Genomic DNA, 25072 nt, shown 5'->3' on the forward strand with positions numbered 1-25072 from the left:
TGGCCTTCCCCAATTCCTGATGAGAAATCTATAGTCATTCAAATCAATTCTGTAAGGCTATTGTTTTTCTTTGATTGGTTTCAAGCTGTGTTTCTGTCTTTAGTTTTCACCAGTTGATTATGATGTCCTGGTGTGGATTTCTTTGAGCTTATCCTTTGTTGAGTTCACTGAGCTTTTTTAATCCATAGGTTTATGTCTTTTACCAAATTTGGGAAGTTTCAGACATCATTTCTTCCACTATTTTTTTAGCACCATAATAGCACCATAATCTGTTTCCTTTCCTCATGGGCCTCCAGTAACATCGATGCTAGACCTTTGGTTATTTTTCCACAGGTCCCTGAGGCTCTCTTCATTTTTTATTCCTCAAATTTATTTCTCTCTATTGTTCAGATTGTATAATTTCTATTGAACTATCCTCAAGTTCACTGACTATTTCCTTTATCATCTACTTTGGAGCCCTCCTAGTGAGTTTTTAAATTTAAAATGTATTTTTCAATTCCAAAACTTCCATTTGGTTGTTCTTCATATCTTCCATTTCTTTGCTGGGACTTTCTGGCTTTCCATTTGATTCAAGAGGTTTTACCCTTACATTTTCAAGTTGTTTTTTTTTTAATAGCCACTTTAATGTCTTTGTCAGAAATACCTGTGATATCTTAACATTGGCATCTGTTGATTGTCTTTTCCCATGGGGTTCTTCATATGTCAAGTAATTTTGAATATCCTGGGCATTTTGAATATTATGAGTCTCTGGGCTCTGAGTTATTAATAACGTTCAAGCAGTCTCCTATTTTCATTCCTACAACAAGTCCTTGCCTGCAAATTCTGTGACCTAAGACATGACATGATTCTTACTGGTTTCTTCCTCTTCCTCTTCCCTCCCCAGGCACTTAGCGTTTAGTTTCCTTTGGTCTGCTAATTTACTTCATTCTCTCAGATAGTTATTTAGTACTCATAATGTGCTAAGCACAGTTACAGGCACTGGGGATTCATTAAGGAATAAAACAGACAAAAATACCTACCTTCATGGAGCATATATTCTAGTGGGGGGAAACAAATGTCAACAATAAACCTAATAACTTATATTACCCATTAGTAATCTTCTCTCTGCAAAAGTATAGTATGATAGTGAGATTGGAAGTAGTAGACAGGGTAGAGGTTGAATTTTTTAAATAGGTTGGTAAGGATAGGACTCATTGAGGAGGGGATATTTGAGCAAATACTTGAACCTGTTCATCTACTTTCCAGCTTCTAAAATTTCATTGACAACTCTCAAATGATATTGTCTCCTCTCTTGTTTACTGTTTACTTTTCCTATAGTGGAGTTTTGGAGCCAAGAAAAATTGTGTGTCCGACCAAAAGTTCTATAACAGTAATTCTATAGAAAACTAAGCAGAACAATATTTATGATTACTGGTTGTTTATCCCTCAAGGTATTTCGTCTTATATTTTCCTAAGTGAAATAAAAGATAATTTTTTGTAATGCAACTGTAATCGTTTGCTTCTTGTAATTTCTGAATCTTTTTTGCTGTGTGTCCTCTTTGAGCAAGACCCAGAATAGTTATAATAACTTTGCTAGTAAGAGGCACCAGAATTTTTTCTTAATCATTTATTTATTTTTATTGAGATAAAATTGACTTAACATAAAGTTAACCGTGTTAAAGCCACAATTCAATGGCATTTAGTACCTTCACTATGTTGTGCAACCACCACTTCTGTCAAGTTGCAAAACATTTTCATCACCCCAAAAGGAAACCTCTTATCCTTTAAGCAGTCATTCTCCATTCCCATGCTCCCCCAGCCTATGTCAACTCCTATTCTGCTTTCTATTTGTATGGTTTTACCTGTTCTCTATATTTCATATAAATGGAATCATACAACATGAGGCCTTTTGTGTCTGGCTTCCTTAAGTTAGCATGATGTTTTTGAGTTTCATCCATGTTGTACCGTGTTTCAGTACTTCGTTCATTTTTATGGCTGAATGATATTTCATCATATGTATTTACCACATTTTGTTTACCCATTCATCTTTCAGTAGACACTTGAGTTGCTTCCACCTTTTGGCTGTTGTGAATAATGCCACTATGAACATTCACATACAAGTATCTGTTTGAGTCCCTCTTTTTGGTTCTTTGGGGTATATACCTAGCAGTAGAATTGCTGGGTTGTATTGTAAGTCTATGTTTAACATTGTGAGGAACTGCCACACTGTTTTCCACAGTGGCTATACCATTTTACATTCCCATCAGCAATGTGTGAGACCCACATCATCACCAATCCTTGTTATTTTTTGTTCTTATGATTATGGCCATCCTAGTGATTAAAGTGGTATCTCATTGTGATTTTGATTTGCATTTTACTTATGACTGATGACATTGAGCACCTTTTCATTTGCTTTTTGGCCATTTTGTGTCTGTTTTGGAGGAGTGGATTCAAGTCCTTTGCCCATTTTTAAATTGGGTTACTTGTCTTTTTGTTGTTGAATTATGAGAGTTCTTTCTTTATATATCCTGGATACAAGCCTTTTATTACATACATGATTTCCAAATATTTTCTCCCATTCTGTAGGTTGTCTTTTCACTTTCTTAGAAGTGTCTTTTGATGCACAAAAGTTTTTAATTTTGATGGAGCCTAATATATGTATATTTTCTTTTGTTGCTTGTGCTTTTGGTATCATATCTAAGCATCAATTGCCAAGTCCAAAATAATGAAGTTTTCCTCTGTTTTCTTCTAAAAATTTTATAGTTTTAGGGCTTACATTTGGGTCATTGATGCATTTTGAATTAATTTTTGCATATAATATGAGGTAGGGGTCCAGCTTCATTCTTTTACGTGTTGATATTAATTGTACCAGCACTATTTTTTGAAGAGACTATTCTTTTCCCCATTGAATGGTCTTGGCACCCTTGTCAAAACTGAGTTGACCATGGCTGGGTTTATTTCTGGACTCCCAATTCTATTCCCTTTGTCTGTCCTTATGGCAGTACCACACTGTTTTGATTACTGTAGCTTTGTAATAAGTTTTGAATTTGAAGAGTATGAGTCTTCCAACTTTGTTTCTCTTTTTCAGGATTGTCTTGGTTATTCAGGGTCCCTTGAGAATCCATATGAATTTTACAGTCAGCTTGTCAATTTATACATAAAGGGCAGTTAAGATTTTGATAGGGATTGCATTGAACCACCAAATCAATTTGGGGAATGTTGACATCCTAACCGTATTAAGTTTTCCAATCTGTGAACATGAGATGTCTTTCCATTTATTTAGATTTCCTTTAATTTTTCTCAATAATGTTTTGTGGTTGTTATTGTACAGTCTTGCACCTCCTTGGTTAAATTTATTCCTAAGTATTTTATTCTTTTTGATGCTATTGTAGATGGAATTGTTCTCTTAATTTCATTTTCAACTTGTTCATTTTTAGTGTATAGAAATACAACTGATTTTTGTGTGTTGATCTTGTATCCTGCAACTGTGCTACACTCTTTTATTAACTCCAGTAGTTTTTCGTGTGTGTGTTCTTTAGAATTTTCTTTCTATCAGATCATGTGATCTGTGAGTAAAGATAATTTCACTTCTTCCTTTTCAATTTGCATGGCTTTTATTTTTTTCTTGCCTAATTGCTCTGGCTAGAATGTCCAGGACAATGTTGAACAGCAGTGGTGAAAGTGGGAATCCTTGTCTTGTTCTTGATCTTAGGGGGAAATCTTTCAGTCTTTCACCATTGAATATAATGTTAGCTATTGGTTTTGCATAAATGTCCTTGATTGTGTTTTTCACTCTTACGTTTAAGATATTAGGGTTCCAGTTACTTCACATCCTTTACAGAATTTGGTATTGTTACAATGTATCATTTTAGCCATTCTAGTCAGTTTGTAGTGGTATTTTGTTGGAATTTTAATTTGCTTTTCACTGATGACTAGTGACTCTGAACACTTCTGTGTGCTTATTGGCCATAGAATTTGTTTTTGAGGGAGTCTCATATATTAAAAATCAATGTCAGATAATTTACCATGTAAATGTATATTGAGTACAGCAGGAGTCAGGACTTCTTAATGTTTAGTGTAGGCCTCTAAATTAAGTTGTTATTATCAATTTGACTGTTAGTACTGCTGTGGATCTACTTTTATAGTAAAGATTTGAAAAATTAAGACCTATTTTGTAATGTATATGAACATTAATAATTTATGAACATTTAAACAATTTGAAGAACTGAAAGAAAATAATTTTTCTCTGTTGTCGATAGGTGAATAATTGTAGCTGTATTTGGACATGAGTTTAAACTTTTTAAAGAATTCAGGAAGTTATGTTATGGCAAGTGGCATACTTGTTCTTCTGAATGATACAAATGATAAAGGTATGCACATTTACTTATCAGCAAATTGGTATCATTGTGTTTGGCTAATGATCTTAGCATCCCTGAAAATGGAGCTGTCTCCAGCTGGCTATAATTAGGATTAGATTGTTTCATGCATCAGGGACACTAAAGTTGCTTTAATTCCTGGGTCCCACAGCTTTCTAGTTATTCTGCTCATTTCCTGCAACTTCAAAATGCCCATCTATTTCTCACAAAATATTTGAATGAGTGCAAATAGAAACATATAACCAGGTTGACATTATTATTAGCTGTTTTTACTCTCAGATATTGAAATGTAGGATTGAAGAATGGCTCAGAAACCTTGTAATAGCCTAGAGAGTTGTCCTTTGAAATGAAATGCACTGAAGTAAGAATGTTAAAAGAGCCCAGGGGATACAAAGAAATGTGACAGGAACACTCTGTAAAGTCCACAGTCTCTCTCAGCTTGGAATATCTGGCAATGATTGTCAACTCCAATGAACAATTTTGTGACATTTGGAATTAAATTTTAGTCATTGTAAGATTTTATGAAAGGACGTCCTGTTTTACTTGATCTCTTTTTTAATGCCATGTTTTTTTGTCTGCTTACTTATAAATGGCTTTAGAAGAGCTAACAATTATTAAGCATTTGCTATTTGCTGTGCCTGATGTTAGTCTTGCTTCTTACATTATCTCTAATCTTCACCACAATCTTGTAAACCCAATTTACAGATGAAACAAAGGCTCAAAAAATTGTTTCTTGCCTAAAGTCACAGTGCACAGTAGTGATTTGAGCTCAGATTTGTCTGGTCCTTAAGCCTGTAGTTTTTGCACTATGCCAGTGGTTCTCACTTCAGTTCAGTTAAAACAGGATTTCTGGGGTTAGACTTTAATATGTTTTCGCAGCTCTCTTAGGTTAATAATATGCATCTAGGGTTATAAACCACAGGATAACACCCTGTGCTTACTATTATAAGATCATACTTCAATAGAAAGGAAAGTATAGTGAAAGAACATATTTTCCTTTAAAAGTATGTACAACGTTGTCCGTTTATCTCTGCCAAAACATATCTGTTTGAAACTTCCAGTGCAAGATGGTACACTGAGAACATGCTGAAGCCTCCCTTTGCTACTTCACATCCCTAAAAATAATCCTTTCCTCCCCCTCCCAAAAATATACAGTATCAATCAAACACAACAGCAATAGGAAAGAAAAAGAGCAAAATTGGCCAGAAACCATGAAGGACCTCTTAAAAATGGGATTGGAATGCAAATAAGAACCGTAATCTAAAACATGCACAGGACTGGAATACTGTGAAAGATATAAATGACTATAGGGGTGCTTTATGTCTAGTCTGCTGGACAAGCAGCCATGTGGATCTACCTTTCCCCACCTTCATTTCTCCTTGGTGTGTGTCAAACAAAACCAGGCCATGTGGGTCCTTTAAAAGCCAAAGCAGTACTCAGATGTTGTCAATATCCAGAAAGGATAGGTACCACCAAAATATTCCCCATATTCATTACCCACTGGAAAATTTTGCCCCTCCTTTAAAGACAATAGTTCTTTAATCACATACATCAGTCACAGACTAATAAGATATCTCTAAAGCCTAAACAAAGATGAATTCACAGCCCCAAATCACAAACTATTTCAAGAAACTAATACTATAAAGGAGGGTACCAAACTATACAAAAGAAAAAACCCAAAGAATCAGAGTTAATAGAGACAGCAAAACAGAAGTTTAGAATAAATATGTTATCCTCAGAGACATGCAGGATGACACTGCATTCACTGAAAAAAGGAAAATTTTAGGTCTTTTTGAAGTTAAGAACAGTTTAAAAGGAAGGACAAAGAATTGGAAGGAAAAATGTAAATCTAGAGACATGGAGTTATCCGTTTACCTTCATATATGCTTAGAGAGATGTGTGGAATGATATTCAACTAATGTTAACACTTTTTCTTTCTGGGTAATGGGTTATTGGTTGGCTTGTTGCTTGCTATTTTGTACTCTTTGTATTGCTTAAAATTTTTATGGAAGCATGTTTCGCTGTATAAAAATTATTTGCTTAAATAAAAGAATTAAATAATTGAGTTAAAAATTTTCAAAAGGAATGATAAAATAATTCAAAGAAAATAAAGGTCCAAATTAATAAGGATAAAAGCAGAAATCCAACAGCAGTGTTGATTGATTAAAAAAAATCTTAGCAAGTCTGAAAAAGAAAGAAAAGATACTAATCAATATTAGAAATTAAAAAGGAAGCATAACTAAAGATACAGAAATTTGTATAGTTATAAGAACTCTATGTACAAGTTTATAATAATAAAATATGAAAGCCTAGGTTCAGTGGGTAATTTTCAGAAATATAAGATTTATTCAAATTGTCACAAGAAGAGGTAAAGACCTTTGATTAACTTAATAAGAAGAAATTGAGAATAAGTTTAAAGATTTGTCCCTACAATGGCCAAGGTTTTATAGGTGAGTTCTAGGAAGCTTTAAAAGAAATCTTATGTAAACTTGCATGTTGTATACAAAAGATAGGATCCTACCCAACTGGTTTATGATGCTAATATAACACTAATACTCAAACCAAAGAGGGACATAGAAAAGAAAAAAAGAAAAAGAAAAAGAAAACTACAAGGCTGTCTCACTTCTGGAGATAGTACTAAAAAATCATAAATATGGGGCTGGCCCCATGGCCAAGTGGTTAAGTTTGCACACTCTGGTGCAGGCGGCCCAGTGTTTCGTTGGTTCAAATCCTGGGTGCGGACATGGCACTGCTCATCAAACCACGCTGAGGCAGTGTCCCACATGCCACAACTAGAAGGACCCACAACAAAGAGTATACAACTGTGTAATGGGGGGTTTGTGTAGAAAAAATAAAATTTTTAAAAAAGAAAAATCATAAATAAAATATTAGCAAATTGAATTCACCAATGTATTATTTACATAGAATTTATCCCAAGAATGCAAGGATTGTTCAGCATTATAAAATCTATTTGTGTAATTTACTTTGTTGGTTATTAGAGGAGAAATATGTGCAGTTATCTCAATAATGCCTGCAAAAAGCATTCAATAAAATGCAACAGTGTGATTCTGGCATAGGGTAAGACAACTACATCAATAACAGAGTAAAGATTCTGAGACAGACCCGTGTATATCTCCCAATTTAAGTGTACAATAAATGTATTTTAAATCAATATTTAAAGAATGGACTATTCAATGAAAGGTATGCACTTAGAAAGATATATTAAATTCTTCACTCCATTCAAAAAAATAAATTCTAAATGTAATAAAAATCTAAATATAAGAAACATTTTGCAAACGTTAGGAGAAAGTGTTTATGACCATGAAGTAAGGAAGGTCTTCAAAAGCCATATTTAAAAAGATTAAGTTTAGATATATCAAAATAAAAATTTCTTTATGACAATTGGCACTTTAAAAAATTAAAAGGATAAGTACCAGAATTAAAACGTATTTTCAATGGATAAAATAGAGCAAGTATTTATATGCATAATAAGAAAAAGGGAGGAGGAAATAAGAAAATGGGCAAAGAATATGAGCAGGGAATTCAAAGAAAAGAAAATAGCCAATAAACATTGAGAAAGAGTTTCAATCTCACTAATAGTCAGGGAAATACTAATTTTAAAGACAGTAAAATTGTTTTAATCTACCAGATTGGCAAAAATTTTTAAAGTTGATATTTCAGTGGTAGCAAGTATGTGAAGAAATGGATACTCTCTAAGTATTTGTAGCGTTGTAAAATTGTAAAGCCATTATCTAGAGGAATTTGGCAGTATTTTGTGTACCTGGTAGAACTCATAAGGAACTCTGAAATACGTTCTTATTTAATCCTGAGGCTGTACTTTGTCCTGTTTTACCTATGAGGAATAGAACTCAGAGAGGACACATGGCAGAGTTGGAAGTTTTACCCAGTTCTCCTAATGCCAGAGCAGTGTTCTTTGTACTCCAAGATTGTTCCTAGGGTGAAGGAATAGCCTGGAGGCTTAGAGGTAGGTCAATACACGTCATTTCTGGGAAATGGTTACGTAGTCCTTCATAATTAGATGGTGGTTGAAGGGAATGCACTGAGAGATAAGACTGGAAAAATAAGTTGAGTTAAAATCATGAAGAGTTTTGAATACCCTAACAAGGGGGTTAGGTTTTTGAGCAGTGACTAATAATAATGTAAAGAGTAGCTTAGAAAGAGAGAGATTTGAGAGTGACGTCAGCAACATGGCAGCGTGAGCTCACCCGGGACTCTCTCCCCTCCAAATTACAACCAAAAAGAGCAACTGCTTTCCAACCAAAAAAAAAATCCTAATAACAGAAATCATCAGAGACCCACAGCAGCCAAACGACAGAGGGCAGAGAGGCTGGAGCCGCCCTTGAAGGAGCTGGAACAGGGTAAGAGAGAACTTTGTTCCCTCCGCTGGAAACTGGGATCACTGCCGCGGGTGCGGGAAGGAGTGGGGGAGGGGCTGCACATCCGGGTTCATCCAGGACTCTCACTGCCTGTGCAGTGGAAACCCTCTAACAGGGGAAAGCTTTCGTGTGGGGCAACCCCATCAAGCCAGGACCCCGGGAGACCAGAGAGCGACCGCTGATCTGAATCCAGGTCAGCACGCAAGAGAAACTGCCCCTCCTCCCCTGCCTGCCACCATCATGGCTGAAGGCGGAGGGGTCAGAACGCCCAGATCTCAACCCCCATCTACTGGGGACAGGCTGTAACTGCAACCAAATAATAGCATCATGGGCAAAAGCCACTCCTCTACCATCCAGCAATTTATAAAAGCTGCATTCCACAAGAAAAACAATAAAAACACAGAAGTATGTCCTAAGGACTTGGAAATAGGTAAACTAAGTGAAGATGAGTTCAAAATAGCTATCATCAAAATACTCAATGAGGTAAAGGGAAATACAGAGAAACAAGTCAATGAGTTCTGGAGTTACTTCACAAAAGACATTGAAACTATAAAGAAGAATCAATCAGAAATACTAGAGATGAAAAATACAGTGGATCAGATACAACAGAATACGGATGCCCTCAATGCCCATATAGACACCATAGAGGAGCAAATTAGCATAATCGAAGATAGACAGGCTGCATGGCTCTGGACAGAGGAAGAAACAGAACTAAGAATTAAGAAAAATGGAGAAAATCTCCGAGAAATAGCTGACTCAATGAGAAAATGCAACTTAAGAATCATGGGAGTTCCTGAGGGTGTGGAAAAGGAAAATGGAGCTCAGTGAAATAATGGAAGAGACCTTCCCAAATCAAGGGATTGAGAGAGAAATGTGTGTGGAGGAAGCTTTCAAATCTCCTAGATTTGTCAATGTAATAAGACCTACTGCAAGGCATATAGTAGTAAAAATCACAAAAATGAATGATAAAGAAAGAATACTCAGGGCAGCAAGGCAGAAGAAAATAACCTACAAAGGAAGCCCCATCAGACTTTCATCAGATTTCTCTACAGAAACCTTACAAGGTAGGAGAGATTGGAGTGACACATTCAAAACTTTAAAGGATAAAAATCTTCAGCCAAGAATACTTTATCCAGCAAAAATATCCTTCAGATATGAGGGAGAAATTAAATCTTTTCCAGACAAACAAAAGCTAAGGGAATTTTTATTCACAAGACCTCCACTACAAGAAATCCTCAAGAAGGCTCTCATACCTGAAATAAGAAAAAAAGGGAGAAAGGAGTCACAAAACATAGATTAGGGAGACAAATAGCTAGAATTGAAATAGGATAGCAAATATTCAACTATAGCATTAGGATAAAGGGAAGGAAATCACCAAAGCAAAGACAATCTTATCACTCTAACCACAAACTCACAACACAAGTTGGAATAAGAGATGAAAGTAATAATTTAGGAGGGGAGTGGGAAAAGGACTGAAACAGTCTAGGCTAAGGAAGTAAGAGACCACCAGAAAATGGACTATGTTATACATGAGATTCTGAATACAAACTTCAGGGTAGCCATTAAACTAAAAAACAGAACAGAGACACAAAACATAAATAAGGACAATCTAAGAAACCCAGCATAAGAAATTGCAGAATTCAATGGGTAGACTAAAACACACAGGACAAGAAACACAGGAAACACAGGAAAACTGGAAAACGAGCAACAGAATGACAGCATTAAGCTCTCATGCGTCAGTACTCACCCTCAATGTAAACAGATTGAACTCTCCAATAAAAAGACACAGAGTGGCAAAATGGGTTAAAGAACAAGATCCAACAATTTGTTGCCTCCAGGAAACACATCTCAGCCCCAAGGACAAACACAGGCTCAGAGTGAAGGGGTGGAAGACAATACTCCAAGCTAATAGCAAACAAAAGAAAGCAGGTGTGGCAATACTTATATCAAACAAAACAGACTTCAAGATAAGGCAGATAAAGAGAGACATAGAGGGCCAATATATAATGATCAAAGGGACACTTCATCAAGAAGAAATAATGCTTATATATATCTATGCACCCAACACAGGAGCACCAAACTTCATAAAGCAGCTATTAACAAACCTAAAAGAAGATATCAAAAATGACACAATAATAGCAGGGGACCTCAACACCCCACTCACATCAATGGACAGATCATCCAGGCAGAAAATCAATAAGGAAACAGTGGAGCTAAAGAAAATGCTAAAACAGTTGGACTTAATAGACATATATAGAACACTCCATCCAAAAACAGCAGAATATGCGTTCTTCTTAAGTGTGCATGGAATATTCTGAAGAACAGACCATATGTTGGGAAACAATGCAAGCCTCTACAAATTTTAACAAATTGAAATAATAACAAGCATCTTCTCCGATCATAAGCTATAAAGCTAGAAATTAATTAAAATGAAAAACCTGAGCAAGGCACAAGGATGTGGAGACTAAACCATCTGCTATTGAACAAGCAATGGATCATTGAAGAAATTAAAGAAGAAATAAAAAAATACCTGGAGACAAATGAAAATGATAACATGCCATTCCAACTCATATGGGATACAGCAAAAGCTGTATTAAGAGGAGAATTCATCGCGATGCAGGCACATCTTAACAAACAACAAAAATCCCAAATAAGCAATCTTAAACTACACCTAACTGAATTAGAAAAAGAAGAGCAAACAAGGCCCAAAGTCAGCAGAAGGAGCGAAATAATAAAAGAGCAGAAATAAATGCTATTGAAACAAAAAAGGCAGTAGAAAGGATCAATGAAACAAAGAGGTGTTTCTTTGAGAAGATAAATAAAATTGACAAACCCCTAGCGAGACTTACAAAAAAAAAAAGAGAGAAAGGTCAAATAAACAAAATCAGAAATGAAAGAGGAGAAATAACAACAGACTCCACAGAAATACAATGGATTATAAGAGAATATTTTGAAAAACTCTATGCCAGCAAAATGGATAACCTAGAGGAAATGGATAAATTCTTGGACTCCTACAATCTCCCAAAGCTCACTCAAGAAGAAGCAGACAATTTGAACAGACTAATCACAAGGAAAGAGATTGAAACAGCAATCAAAAGCATCCCAAAGAATAAAACCCCAGGACCAGATGACTTTCCTGGGGAATTCTACCAAACTTTCAGAGAGGATTAAATACCTATCCTTTTCAAGCTATTCCAAAAAATTAGGGAGGATGCAACATGTCCTAACACATTCTACGAGGCCAACATCATGCTGATACCAAAGCCGAACAAGGACAGCACGAAAAAGACGAAAAAGGAGAACTACAGGCCAATATCGCTGATGAACATAGATGCAAAAATTTTCAACAAAATTTTGGCAACCTGAATTCAGCAATTCATCAAAAGGATCATACATCGTGATCAAGTGGGATTCATACCAGGGACACAGGGATGGTTCAACATCCGCAAATCAATCAACATGATACACCACATCACCAAACTGAGGAATAAAAACCACATGATCATCTCAATAGATGCAGAGAAAGCATTTGACAAGATCCAACAGCCATTTATGATACAAACTCTGAACAAAATGGGGATAGGAGGGAACTGCCTCAACATAATAAAGGCCATATATGACAAACCCACAGCCAACATCATACTCAATGGGCAAAAACTGAGTGCCATCCTCCTGAAAACAGGAACGAGACAAGGATGCCTTCTGTCACCACTCTTATTTAACATAGTACTGGAGACTTAGGCCAGAGCAATTAGGCAAGAAAAAGAAATAAAAGGAATCCAAATAGGGAGGGAAGAAGTGAAACTCTCGCTGTTTGCAGACGACATGTTCTTATATATAGAAAACCCCAAAGAATCCATTGGAAAAGTTTTAGAAATAATCAACAACTACAGCAAAGTTGCAGGGTATAAAATCAATTTACATAAATCTGTAGCATTTCTATTCTCTAATAACGAACTAACAGAAAAAGAACTCAAGAACACAATACCATTCACAATTGCAACAAAAAGAATAAAATACCTTGGGGTGAATTTAACTAAGGAAGTGAAAGACTTATACAATGAAAATGACAAGGCTTTTCTGAAAGAAATGGATGATGACATAAAGAGATGGAAAGACATTCCATGTACATGGATTGGAAGAATAAACATAGTTAAAATGTCCATTCTACCTAAAGCAATCTACAGATTCAGCGCCATCTGACTCAGAATCCCAATGACATTCTTTACAGAAATAGAACAAAGAATCCTAAAATTCATATGGGGCAACAAAGGACCCCGAATAGCTCAAGCAGTCAATCCTCAGAAAAAGGAACACAGCTGGAGGCATCACAATCCCTGACTTCAAGTCATACTACAAAGCTATAGTAATCAAAACAGCATGGTACTGGTACAAAAACAGGTGCACAGATCAATGGAACAGAATTGAAAGCCCAGAAATAAAACCACACATCTATGGACAGCTACTCTTCGACAAAGGAGCTGAGGGCATACAATGGAGAAAAGAAAGTCTTTTCAACAAATGGTGCTGGGAAAACTGGAAAGCCACATGTAAAAGAATGAAAATTGACCATTCTTCTTCACCATTCACCAAAATAAACTCAAAATGGATCAAAGACCTAAAGCTGAGACCTGAAACCATAAGGCTTCTAGAAGAAAATGTAGGCAGTACACTCTTTGACATCAGTATTAAAAGGATCTTTTCAGACACCATGTCTTCTCAGACAAGGGAAACAATAGAAAGAATAAACAAATGGGACTTCATCAGACTAAATAGCTTCTTCAAGGCAAAGTAAAACAGGATTGAAATAAAAAAACCAAGCCACTAACTGGGAAACAATATTTGCATGTAATACATCTGGCAAAGGCTTAATATCCATAATATATAAAGAACTTACACAATTCAACAATAAAAAATCAAACAACCCGATCAAAAAATGAGCAGGAGACATGAACAGACATTTCTCCAAAGAAGATATACGGATGGCCACTAGGCACATGAAAAGATGTTCATCATTGCTGTGCATCAGGGAAATGCAAATCAAAACTACACTAAGATATCACCTTACACCCATTAGAATGACAAAAATAACCAAAACAAAAAGTAACAAATGTTGGAGAGGTTGTGGAGAAAAAGGAACCCTCATGCATTGCTGGTAGGAATGCAAACTGGTGTAGCCAATATGGAAAACAGTATGGAGATTCCTCAAAAAGTTAAAAATAGAACTACCGTATGACCCAGCTGTCCCACTACTGGATATCTATCCAAAGAGCTTGAAGTCAGCAATTCCAAAAGTCCTGTGCGCCTTTATGTTCATTGCAACATTATTTACCATAGCCAAGACATGGAAGCAACCTAAGTGCCCATCACCAGATGATTAAGATAAAGAAGATATGGTATATATATACAATGGAATACTACTAAGCCATAAAACAGAACAAAATCGTCCCATTTGCAACCACATGGATGGACCTTGAGGGAATTGTGATGAGTGAAATAAGCCAGTTAGAGAAGGACAATCTCTGTCTGACTCCACTTATATGAGGAATTTAAATATGTGGACAAAGAGAACAGGTTAGTGGCTACCAGGAGAAAGATGGGGTGGGAGGTATGCACAAAGGGTCAAAGGGTGCACCTACAACACGACTGACAGACAATAATGTACAACTGCAATTTCACAAGATTGTAACCTATCAACTCAGTAAAAAGTAATTTTAAAAAAAGAGATTTGAGGCAGGAAGACTAGTTAGATGTCTAAGGCAGCTTTTTAAATGAGAAAATGAGGACTTTCAACTAGGCTGGTGAATGTAGGTTTGACGAGGAGAAGGCAGGGACGAGAGGCATGGAAGTAGAGTTGACACTGCACAGAAGCTGGCATCAGACACTTAAAAGGGACTTACTCTTAGCTTAACTTGGCCAGGTTTGAGAGATATATTGGAGGTAGAGCTAGCAAGACTTAAACAGATGGATTGAATTGGAAGAGAGAGGGCAGAGAGTGAGAAAAAAAAGACAGCTGGGTTTTGATTGAGCAAGTGAGTGGATGGTGAACCATTTACTGAGAAGAGAAGGCTTTTCAAGTAGAGAGGCTGGACGTCAATAGTTCTGTTTTAACTTTAAGTGTGAGATGCCTCTTAGATATCCAAGTGGAGATGTCAAGAAGGCAGTTGTATAAAAGAGACTGGAGTTCAAAAAGACAAATATGGACTAGAGATAAAATTTGAGAATAATAAGCATGTAAATTAGATGGTCTCCAGAGTCATGGGACTGGATAAAATCACTTAGGAAAAGAGAACAGATAAAGAGGGGAAAAGCAATTTTTAGGGATATTCTTGGTCGCTCCAACCTTGAGAGTTCTAGCAGAGGAGCCAATAGAACAAGCTGAGAAGGAGCTAGCCAAAGAAATGAGAAGAAAACCAGAAGAGTGAGGTATCCCGAAAGTTAGAGAAGGAAGTATTCCAGGAAAGAGGGAGTGGTCAACTACATGAAATGCTAATTTAAGATTTGATAAGGTGAGAACAGAGAATTGGTCATTGGCCTTCAGGGAAATAGAGTTTTTGGTGACCTTAATTAGCAGTGTTTCAGTGAAGCAGTGAGAACAAAAACCTGAATGGTATTGGGTGAGGAGAAAATGGGTGGGGAGACAGTGAAAGGTACTCTTTGAGGAGTTTTTTTCTGAAAGGTAATGAAGGAATGTAGTCACACCTAGAGGGAGACATGACTGCAAGGCATAGTTGTTTTTTTTAAGATGAATGAGATTAAGGCACCTTCATATGCCAGTGGGAATTATACAGAAAGGAGAAATTGATGATGCAGAAAAGAGATATTGCAGGAACAGTCCTTGAGAAGTCCAAGTAGACGAGATCTTGGTCACGAGTAGAAGGATTGGCCTTAAAGAGGGACATAAAGACTTCTTCCATTGTCAGGGTAGTGAAGGTAAAGTGTATGAAATCAGATGTCATTAGGTTGGTAGAATTAGTGGGAAAATGAAATAAAATTCATCTGATTAGATCTATTTTCCCACGCAAGTATGGAGCAAGGTCATCAGTAGTAAGTAACGTGGGAAAGGGATGTTGGAGATTGGAGGAGACAAGAAAACTTGTGAAATAGTTATCTCAAAATGGCAAAGTAAATATATGGAAAGAACAGCGTCTCACAGTGATAAGTCCCCAGTTAAGACTTGTGGTAATACATTTTAAATGAATACAGTCAGCATAGTTGTGTAGTTTTTCTCTGGGGCTGTTCATGTGCTCAGAAGCAAGCTTAGAGCAAGCTGATGGTTGAGATGACATTTTACTAGTAGAGAGAGGGAAGGAGAGACAAGAGAATGTTTGCAAAGTGAAAAACATGATTGTCCATAGAATTTAATCAGGATGAAGAGGGAAGTGAGAATACTGATTACAATGATAGGGCAGTGATTTATATCTTGGTGAGATCCAAGAATTGTTGGAGTAAGGATATGCATTTTAAGCAAGCATCCCAGGGTAAATATGATTCATGTGGACCACTCTCAAAGAAGCATTTATAATACATTTGGGTCATAATGGTAGTGTTAGAGCAAATATCTGTTTTTGTTCAAATTTCACAGTATATCTATTTAAACACAGGCAGAGGTGCTTGTAAATAAGTGAATTTACAGGGCCAGCCTCGTAGCATACTGGTTAAGTTCATATGCTCCACTTTGGCAGCCTAGGGCTTGCAGGTTTGCATCCAGGGCAGGCACCTAGCACTGCTTGTCAAGCCACACTGTGGCAGCATCCCACATAAAACAGAGGAAGATTGGCACAGATGTTAGCTCACCGACAATCTTCCTCAAGCAAAAAGAGGAAGATTGGCAACAGTTGGTAGCTCAGGGCCAATCTTCCTCACACACACACAAAACCTGAATTTATGCAACTATGTAGGAAGATATTGATCATCAAAACTTGAGTAGTGAATAGATTAATAGTCAGAGGAAATGAGTATAACAATTGTTCTATTGCAAATTTAGCCTTTAAAATGTATTATTAAATGAACTCTTACATTGTATCTGCATGCATTTTAATTTTTCATGTAAAGTAATTATATTGCTCAAATATTTAACTATCCCATTTATTTCTGGCATTGTGAATCTATTTGGGTATTTTAATTTTAATATTGGCACACATCTGAAAATAAAATTATACTCTACAATCTTCTTTTTACTGCAAGAAAATTCTGAATTTCAGTTTAATTTGGGCAGTTTCTTAAACTGAAAATGCCATCTTTAATTCCTGATTATGCAAGTGCAACTTGTTTTCAGTAAAACTTTGTCTTTAATTTAAGCTGCCTCCCTTTGCTTGGGAAGCCATTACAGTTTTTCTTTATTAAATTAAATTTGCACCTGTCTGGAACACTTAATGAAAAGTGGACTGAGCAGGCTAAAAGACTAGAGATTCTTTTTGCATTGAAACTCACTTATATGTAGCTTTTCATGTACTTTATTTCTGAGCTTCACTGAAAGAAATGTCATGAAATTAGTGGGGCCTATTAGAATTTCTCAAACTATCAAATTTATATTACAAGAAAGGTTAGAATTATTTCCCCCAAATCTATTCTCTATTGACTACAACTATTTTATAATAAGTTTGAGGGGACTTTTTTATCAAGTGTCTTACGTCATTGTATACTTACTGTAATTATTAGATGCCTTTGGAGAGATGCCTGGGGATTATTATGTGCATTATTATTATGTACATTGTTGATGCTTTTTCTGACAGCTTAAATCAATTACCAAATATTATACATGACCAACACCAAGCTGAGCTGTAGGGAATCCAAATAAAGTACAAAATGAGGTCCCAGATGTTAGTATTCCTTTTAGATGTTTCAATTTTGCCCCTAATTCTGCTTTTCATGTCTTAATACTAAGTGCTAGGTACTAGTAGTTAATACTAGTACTACATGTTGTAATCCAAATTATACTTCATGTTGGTTTGTAAATATATTTGACACATTACTGTTTATATATCTTTGTAATGCTGTTTCTCTTGCACTTTCTTTCCAATTCTAAGAAATCTTTCCTCATTAAGACTCATCTCAAATGGTATCACCTGCATGCCATCTTTCCAGACACTTCCTTCATCCAGTAAGTACCCTATAGTGGCACTTACATGTTTTGCCCTCTTTTAAACATTACTATATTTTATATTATCCTTCCCCTTACTTGAAATTACTTTCTTGGGAAATTAGCTCACTTGAAATTAACAGTGTCTTATTTTACTGATCTTTGTATATACCATGTCATACATGGCATATCATAGTCACAAAATAACATTTGTTGAATTAAAGATCAGAAACAGCTAAAGGAAAATAACATATATGACAAAAATGATCAGAAGTCAAATCATGAGAGAAGTGATCAATATTGAGTTCCTAGAGAGGAGAAGACTTGAGCTGACCCTCATACGTGAGGACCCTAAAGTAAAAAACAATCAGAGTGTATGCTCCGAGAATGATAAATGCCATTTTAAAGTGGATTTTAAAATAGCAGTTTTCTTAAAGTGGATTAATTGTTGGCAAATTTAATAGTCTTTGATTTTCTTTGGTTACAGTAGCGTTACACCTTCCTTCATTTTATGAATGATAGAGCCTTTTCACACAGTAAATCTACTAGAAACAAAATCATAATCCAGTCCAGGAAATCCTCGTACATGTTCTTAGAGTAAGGATGTCTTTGTAGGTAATAACTAGCCATATTGTGAAAGACCATGAATCCCAGTGAAGTGATCTGCCTGATATTCTTTTTAAATGCATTTGGGACCTGGGATAGTTTCATTCCCAGAGGCTTGGCAGCTGATCTCTATTGAGTACTACTAACTCTCTCAGAATGGTTTTCTAAGGGACTGCATGGTTCTGAGTAAGTAGGTTCTGAATTGCTGCTGGAATATGAATGACTAGAGTAGCCTGATAATAAAAGACTGAGCTTTCTAGGGCTGGTACATCCTGAGTCATAGAGAAGCCACATGTATAGTCCTGTGGCAGAATCGAGTCTCCTGGAAGAGAGTAAAAAGTAAGGTTTCAACTGTCAAATGAAGGACTGAAAACCAGGGCCATCTTATCCATTAGTGCCCAGGGCCCTCAATACTTTAGGGGTCCATGAAAATGTTTTAATGTCTTTTAAAATCAGAAGAAAAAAGTGAACTAAAATTGAACAAGATGTTTTACCATATGACATTAACATATTTGTCTTCATACCACAGCAGTCATAAAATATAATTTTTAAATTTTCTATGGAGTAAGGGCTCAGTGTCTTCATCTGTATAATAAGGCGTTTGGACTAGGCAACCTATGAGGGCCCTTGCAGGTCAGAGTTTCTTAAATGGAGTCCTACATCAGAAGCTCTGGACAAGTTCCAGGCCGAAGCAGATTATCTAACATGACCTTATTGTGAACTCAGGTCATGTGAGAACCCACATGGATACAGAACTCTGTATTTTTTGAGCCCAGTTAGAAGTACAAGTTTGGAAATGATGAGAACATGAAGTATGTGGTATTAGAATGCAACTGGTAAAAGATTAGAAGTAGTAAAATGCCATATATGTTGTAAGTACTCAGTAAATGTTTAGTGAATGCATAAAATAATGACGTATATAGAATATCAACTTATTTTCTTAATCAAGAGAAATCTCTATTTACCATAAAAAATATTAACCGGTGGGGTTTTTTTTCTTATTCTCTACAGAAAAAGCAGAAAACATTTTGGAGATGATTGTATCTACAGTATTGAAATCTCATTTCTACAAATTGTAGGATTCTGAAGATTAAGCTGAGAGCTCTTTTAAATTATTTTCTGTTTATTTATAAGGTTTTATTCTTCTTTGTCTAATCCAAAATGTGTGCTATATTAAGATATTAGAGCAGGATTTTTCTTACTTCTTCTGTCTGTATGTTGTTCATTTTTTACATTATTGGTGGAAAGTGATCAATCCTTATTTGACGTTCCTTCTATAGTAAAAGAGCCTCTGTTTACTCATACTACTCCAAGCCTCCTTATATGCTTAGGGTTATCATACTGATAAAAAATGGGATGATTTAATGGATGCCTACAAAATATATAATTAGAAGGGTAAATTTGCTGAAAAACAAGTATTGCAAAATGACAAAGAAATTACTTCTAGATTGCCTTGATTGGTTTTTTTCCAGTCTAGTAATAACTACAACTACTTTGATGTACATCAGAAGCACCTGAACTACTTTTAAAAAATATTGATGTTTTGGCTCCATCTCACACCTGCTGATTTAGGATCACTGGGGATGTAACCCATACATCTATATTTTGACAAAGATCCCAGATGATTGTGACAGGCCTAAAGGTTGAGAACTGCAGTGTAGTAAAATAGAAGGAAGCATAGACTCTGGAGTTGGAGCTGAGGCCAGATCTGCTGTAATTTAGGTGTATGAAGCCAGATCTAGATCTATGACCTAGTTACTTAATCTCTCTGCACTTCCACTTCCTAATCTATAAAATAGGAATGGGAATACTTTATAAGGTAGATGGGGGTTAAAGGAGTTAATAAATGAAAAGTGCTTGACATACAGTAAATGATAGCTCATCTTGTTATTCTAGCAGCATCGCGTTATGCTTGGTTTTCATCTAGACTTATGAAGAGTGAGGCTTTTCTACTAATAGCTCTTCTCTGCATCCAAAAGGATATTTATGCAGAACTTCCTCCAGCTATCTTTTAATTAAACAGATTTACTTTGTTTTGAAGTTTCCTCCAAGTTTGCGTTTTTGCTACTCAGAAAATAGTGGTAGAGAAAGTAGGTGGCTTGGTGTTCAGTTTCTCTAGCATCCTCTGGAGTAGCTAATTATCTCTGGATCCAGTTTCAAAGTTATTTATTGTCTTATTTTAAGAACAGGTATATTGGTATATCATGAACTTGGACGCAAACTTGTTACTTGCAAAACCATAGAACAATGAGTTTTCATCAATGAAAGAACGTATGGATGCCTAACTCTTTGTATTGGCAACTTTTTCATCATATTTTTATATGGTTAATCTCTGTGAATTTGTAAATGATAGTGTTTCAGATTTATTTTGAAACATATCAGGTCAGTTTAACTGACAATATAATGACATGAAACTACAAGATAAAGGAGAAGAGGAGAGAGACTGTTCTGAGTTCCTGGTTATGGTCTTTCCATCTGTGTAACATTATGCACATATCCTTTTATTTTCAGTTGCTGTGAACTTGACAGAATTAAAAAGAAAGTACTTATTTTTCTTTCTTTTTTCTTAGTTGAGGATTGATCGAGTACTCAGAGCATAAGGCTAAGCATGAATATTTAATTTACATAAACTTTGCCTAGCATTTAACAAGGGTATCATAAGCTGCTTTCTCTCATGAAACGTACATTCATAACACCTTCTCATTGAAGGGGCTCCCCGTTTATTTACTTTCTTGGATTCCTGATATATAAAAAACAGTGAGTGTATTAAATGTTGTTTTGAATTTAAACATTGCACATGCTGGAGATTACATAACATCATGCTTGATATAGCCTTTCTACTTCTTTTATTTCTAGGATTGTCTTTAATACATCATGAGTAGTCTTCCATTATGCCTAGTTATTTGACGGTTTCATTTTGTTTTTTTGTAAGCCTCTTCTCAGATTGTACCATTGTATATTTTGGACAAGAAAACCATATAGGAAAATTTAATACCACAACTTTCTTTAGACAAGAAAATGCAGAAACTACAGCAGATAAGGATGTGAATGGACAAAAAGCATTTTAACCACCTTACATATTCAGAGATCTTGACTCTAAACAGTTGGAATCTTGGCATTATAGTTTACCTGAACAACTACACTAGTATGACACCAGTCAGTGAAACATATTAAGTGTATACTATGTACAGGGTCTCAGTGAACATACAAAAGAAGTAGACTGTCTCAGAGAATAATATAGTTAGGGAAATAGCCACAGACCCATAAATACAATTGCAAAGTAACATTCACACAACCAAACTCTTTCTTAACAGGGGCAATGTAGCATAATACTTGAGGACATAAACTTTGAAACCGAATTGCCTGAGCTGAAATCTCAAGTCCTCTACTGTGTGACCCTGGGCAAGTTACCTCAGAGTGCTTTAGTTTTCTCATCTGTAAAGTGGAGATAATAATTGATTTGAAGTGTGGAGGGTCTTGAAACCCAAGCTAAGAAATTTGGGTTTGACATGCTGAGAAAATAGGGAGTCACTGTAATTTTTTGAACAGGCAAGTTACACGATGAAATTAACTAAGGAACCTTATTTTAGTGACTGTATATGGATGGAGTGGGAGGGCCTAGAGGCAAAGACACCAGCTGGGAGACTGCCAGAACAGTATGTGTGAAATAATGTGAAGGATGCAACTGTGGAAGTAGAAATAGATGGACAAGACCAAAAATGACTGTGGAGAGAAAAAATTCATCCAGATTTCGTGATGGATTGGATGTGTTTTTAAATATCCTTCTCCCTACAAATGGCATAATTCAGCAAAATTTTAGAAAATTCTGGTGTAGCAGCTCAGTGGAAATCGCCTGTAAGTACTATCAGAAATTATAAACTCTGAGGACTCCAGCTGGTACTGTGTGCATTCACTTACAGCTTCATCTGCCCCTTTATACGCTAGAGTGCAACAGGAAACATTGGCTGCTGTATGTAGACAGTATCTCTATAGGAGATGCTTACTGAACTGAATGCCTTTGTTTAGAACTAATTGACCTTTCCAAAACAGCATTTTTTTTAGAACGTACTCAAATTAGGCAGACTTTAACCATCTGATAAGTCAGAGACAAATCACTCTTTTAATCAAGGTCAACAATCATTGTTGAAGGAGAAAAGAAGCAAAAAAGGAAGGCACCATCAGACAAAAGAACACTGTATTAGTAAATACTAGACAATTAGGAAAATTTTATTATAATTAGAACATGGAATTGTATCACTAATGCTTTCCTAACTTATAATATTAGCTGAGTGACACCAATCTTTTTTCAGTCCTTTTTGTTGTGGGAAATAAGAATGTTAGATTTATAAGATTATAAAGTAGAAGAGTCTGGAATTAGAAACCAGATAGTGTCTCATTATCTTGGTCTGAATTTATTTTTCTTTGGTTGGAAAGATTCTTGAAGTTAAAGTAGAAAATACATATGCTGTTTTCTAAGCTTTTTGTGGATTTTCTCTTAGATATTTTTTATTATTATGAGTGATGAAGAATAACCCTGACAAAAAATAAGACTAACATTCGTTTCAGAGAGAATATATTAAAGGGATAGATTTTGACTTAGAGGCAGTCTTTATTGTTGTTCTGCATGAAGGCATTATAAACCTAACAAATGTAAATAATAAATGCGTTTTTAGAGATCTCTCAGATGAGGTTATTGTTTTTCCTTTAGAATTAACTCATTGTCATCTGGTCAGATACTTCCAGCAGGTTGTTTTTAGCTACCTAGCAAAGCTACTGTTTTCAGTGAGGAGAGGAATCCATCAGTAATTTTATGTTTTAGTTTATGTAACAGGACAGTGGTAGTAATTTATTTTATCAATCAATTACTTAAAGGATTTAATTAAGTATTCTCTCTATAATCAAATGCATTACCACTCTCCCCACTACTCTTAATGGTTTGGGTAGTGGCCAGCTGTGTAAGAGGAGTAAGATATTTTTCCAAGATCTTTTGTCTTGACAAATGAATTCAGAAATCCTTGCCTTTAGCCACAGTGTTAGAGACCTCTATTGATACAGAAAATTGCATTTTGTAGGATAATATCCAGATTGCTTGCTACTATAATTAAATTATAAGAAAAATCTTGACTTTGGGTGAAGACAGCTCTTGCTTATAAGTGCGTTTCATCCCTTCAGGTCCTATCTTGGCCCTTTTGCCCTGATCACTCTAAGGTACGACTTTGACTAGGCATGTGCTGTTGCTTTTCTGTTTAGGCTTGGACTTTAGCTAGGAATGAGTAGGTGAAAGGTGAGAGATGAAACTAAGTTCTTACGAGGTAGGATTGAAAGAATGGAATAATGACTTCAAAATTTGCTGCAAAAATGCTTTTAGCAAGTGAAGCAAAAGCTACTATACACAATTTACAGAATTAATCAAATCATGGAAATGCATGAAAATACCTGTTTTTTGTGGATTCGTTATCCATAGGCTAATTTCTACATCTTTAGACCAGTTTTGAGCATCATTTAGTCAGTACTGGCTTAATTATAATTAAAATCATTGCTTATCGAGCTTTCATGAACAGACTAATCTTTCAAAAACAGATTGTTTCAGTAGGTCTGGAATGAAACCTGAGATTCTACAAGCCCACAGGTGATACCAATGCTGCTGATTAGTGGACTACATTTTGAGTAGCAAGAGTCAAATTATGGTTCTTATTACCTGTGGCTCCTATTTCCTTATTCTGTGTCTGCCTTTTTGCTCATAAGATTAACTGTTTGCCCTTTATTTTGGCACTTCAAACTATTTCATAATGTTTATTTATTATGTGACAAAGAAAATTGCATCTGGAAGACATGCCCCTTTTTGAGTGGAAACTCCATGCTTTGTCTCGGGGCCCCACTGGTGTGCCCCAGAGGAGTCTTTCATTATTGTTGCTTGCAAGAATATTGAATCATTGACAGCAGCTGACTAACAGAGATTTTCCCATTTAATTACAGGTATATGGAAAAAGCATAGGTTTTAGAGTAGGACTTGGATTGTGTGACCTTGGTCAGGTTACTAAATTTCTTTCACTCTCAATTTATTAGTTTGTAAAATGAAAATACCGCATAAGGTCATTGGGATAGTTAGTGATTAGCAATATTGTATTTGAAGCACCTGGTGTAGTACATGCAGTATAGCAGGCATTTAGTAGTTAATAGTAAGCATTTCAGTCACTGAATGGGATGAAACAAGCGTTAAAAACTAATTTTCTTAACGTTTAGGCATTTCATTAGCAATGTAGCTAACAAGGAGAGAAAATTTTGTGGATTGTTTTCTCTGAAAATTAAAGGTTAAAATTATAACTTTAAAAACTTTGTATTTCTTTTTGGAAAAAATAATTCATTTGATTTCTTTGGGAGATTCAAAGTCAAATCACTTTTCTAAATGACCATTAGAATCCCTGTGATTCAGAAAAGAAATTAAATTTTAGATTCTCAAACTTATTTTGAATAAGGTAATTAGTTCCATTCTATCCTGACTTGCCTGAATTTTTGAGGTCAAGATATGTCCAAATAGTGGCATTCTCAAGGACTCTTCTGCATCCCTTTTCTCAGTATATATTAGAGGAGAGTCATCAGGAACAACACAGCTGGCACCTTGAGGAGCATGA

The 25072-nt window shown here is 35.7% G+C and overlaps 1 protein-coding gene across 9 annotated transcripts in view; it reads left to right on the top strand.

Annotated features, from left to right (window-relative positions):
* Positions 1-25072, top strand: part of PEAK1 (pseudopodium enriched atypical kinase 1) — a 294511-nt gene that overhangs the window by 156463 nt on the left and 112976 nt on the right. The window contains exon 3 of one of the 9 annotated variants that reach the window (XM_046653652.1): positions 4239-4349. The exons of the other annotated variants lie outside the window; for them this stretch is intronic. The gene's annotated coding sequence lies outside the window, so the exon portion shown is untranslated. The remainder of the gene's footprint in view (positions 1-4238; positions 4350-25072) is intronic. 9 annotated transcript variants of the gene reach the window in all.

The sequence above is a fragment of the Equus quagga genome, chromosome 2 (genome assembly GCF_021613505.1).
Source record: "Equus quagga isolate Etosha38 chromosome 2, UCLA_HA_Equagga_1.0, whole genome shotgun sequence".
NCBI classification, from domain to species: Eukaryota; Metazoa; Chordata; class Mammalia; order Perissodactyla; family Equidae; genus Equus; species Equus quagga.